This window comes from Prunus dulcis, chromosome 4, assembly GCF_902201215.1.
Source record: "Prunus dulcis chromosome 4, ALMONDv2, whole genome shotgun sequence".
Lineage (NCBI taxonomy): Eukaryota > Viridiplantae > Streptophyta > Magnoliopsida > Rosales > Rosaceae > Prunus > Prunus dulcis.
Genome location: NC_047653.1, coordinates 14804101 through 14806770, shown reverse-complemented (window position 1 = coordinate 14806770; position 2670 = coordinate 14804101). Strand labels below are relative to the sequence as shown.

General features: G+C 33.7%; 1 long non-coding RNA gene across 1 annotated transcript; it reads right to left on the bottom strand.

The window, feature by feature from the left end:
• Positions 1-1159: 1159 nt before the first annotated feature.
• LOC117626230 lies at positions 1160-2036 on the bottom strand. The gene is made up of 2 exons (XR_004585517.1): positions 1921-2036; positions 1160-1588 (listed from the first exon to the last, which is right to left on the bottom strand). It is a non-coding gene; the product is annotated as an uncharacterized LOC117626230 (long non-coding RNA).
• Between the last annotated feature and the right edge of the window lie 634 nt (positions 2037-2670).

Below are 2670 nucleotides of genomic sequence, written 5' to 3'. Positions count from 1 at the left end.
GGTTGTGGTTGAAGTTGATTTTTGGTTGCATGGTTGGTGGTGAGTTGGGGTTGCTCGGATGGGAGCTTTGCAGGGGTGTGGGGATTAGATCAGGGCTATCTTTGAGATTTTGAGAGCCTTGTGCGAAACTTAAATTGGGGTCTTACATAATCTAATATAAAAATACTATATATAAAATTTGTCATACCTTAATATCATAAAACACCATCAACATTTTCATCGATATCAACATTTTCATTATGCTCAACATTACCCACACATTCATTCATAATGTTTTCAATACCTTGCAATTCCTCAACATCATCTTCTTGTTGTTCATTGGAAATATTTTCATCAATTATAGCATGTGATTCTTTAACAATGAATCTATCTAGAGTTCCTCTTTGAGATTGAGTCAATTCCTTGATTTTTCTTTTTCTAGGTCGTTTTGTATATTTAGAAATGTATTTTCTAGTAGATGGCATGTTTGGATTACAAAGAAAATTTTCAAAACCCTATAACTTGGAAGATAACCCCAACAAGAAATAGATAAATATTTCTAAAAACTATATTTTCTTATATAACCAATCATCAACATGTTAATAATTTAATAAAATAAGTCATGTATTATATAGATTGAAATTTAGATGTGTACCTGGATTTGAATTGAGATTTGATCGAATTTCACTATATGATTTTGAGTGATTTTTATGAATTTAGGAATCAGGGTTTCCGCTTTTTGGTGTTGAAATTCTTGAAATTGAAAGAATGACAAAAATTATCAAAGGATTGAAAAAAGAACCAAAGAAATTGATGAATGATGATGATTACTTACTAGAAAATCAGAGTTTAAGAGAAAAAAGAAGCCATGAGTTTTTTTTTGGGTTTTTTTTTTTTTTTTTTTGGGGTGTGAAAGAAAGTACTTTGATACTCAAACAAAAGAGATTGATATATACTGTTGTTGGTTAGCATAGTTTGATGTAAAGTGGTGCCACTTACACAAAAATCGGTGGCCCTATGCGGTGGTGTCATTTGCATCACCCCAGAGGCACCCCTGGACTAGACGGTGATATTAGCTGGGGTAGGGCAAGTAAGGATGGGGAGAGAAAGGATGAAGAGGGAGGACGAGACATAAACTGGAAAAAAAAAAAATTTAAACAAATTTAATTGTGAGGATAGATTTCAAAAGGAATTCAGCACACAAACAATAAACTTGAATTGCTAGATATTTTGACACTATGATCATTATGTAGAGTACATAGATAAACCTTAATTAAAGACAGGCTTATGATTGAGAGTTCATTAGACAACTCAACCAAATGACCTTTTTATTGACATACAAAGATAGTAGTACTCTAAGGACCACATGTTATCTGATGCTTTGTTTCAATCTCAGCAGTTCCAGGTCCTGGTCTTTCATAGTGGCCATGGTCTCGACCTTATCCTTTCCCTCCTCGACTGTCAGGGTCTTGCTCATGTACGTTACCACCACCTTTTTCTCCACCGATGATTAAATTGGGTCGACTGCTACCTTGCCCTCCACGATTGTAGCCACCACGTCCATCGGCAACTTGCCGTCCATGTCCACTTCTCTCATAGGCACCATTCGCTTTATTCATAAAGAAAGAATTGCCACACAACCAAAAATTTTAAATTTTAAAAAAAAAAAAAAAAAAAAAAAAAAGGTGAGATGTCACTTAACGGAATCTTATTGATCAGTTTGCATTCTGTTAGGAGCAAAACATACAATATTCAAAATTACTAAACATCCATATGTATTCCAGATTCTTAGTTTGGCCTAAAAAAGGATGTTCCAAGTTCATAGCATGTTAATTATTGGCATGGTCCCTAGTGCAATTGGAATGCGTCTAATTAAATTCACAAACCGGTGGAAAAAAGAGACAGATATATATGTTTAAGTTAAGAAAGAGAAAAACTCACGATTAATTTGAGTAGTAGTTTCAGCTAGCGCACGACTCGGAGACGATGAGGATGAGAACAACACACACAAGGCCAAGAAGAAGAAAAGTCTTCGAGGATGCCATATTTTTCTTAACAACACAAGTTGCAAATAATGTGTCTTGCCTCTCCCTATTTATAGAGACCCTTTAAAAGAAGAAGAAGAAAAGTCTTCGAGGATACCATATCAATTGATCACACTATTTGTCCAATTACTAAAATGTCCTCGTGGTTAGATTAAAGAAGATGGCAAATGTGGAATTTTGAAAATTGTATGAGGATATAATGGTTGGAAAAGATGAATTCCTATTGGATTAATTCTCCAAGGATTAGAATGACACCTCCACAGAAGAATTGAATTCCTCTAAAATCAAGAATTCAATTTCTAATTTTGTGTGGGCCCAATTTTCTTTTCAATTCATTGATGTGAAGTAAACGCAAAAATCTTCTATAGGTGGAATTTAATTCATAATAAGAATTCCAATTCCTAATGGTGTGTTTACTAATTATTGAATATCATTTTGTTTATTTACTTTTATATACTATTATTGTATTTATTTAATTATTATAATTAAATAATGGTGTAACTGATTGTTGTCGAGCCAACAATATTGAATCTTGGAAGTCCACAGACGTTGACGACGATTGTCGATTTTATCAATCTTGCAGGTCCACAGACATTGACGACAAAAAAGGACATGTAAGTCAAGCTAGATAGATACAAACCCAGCT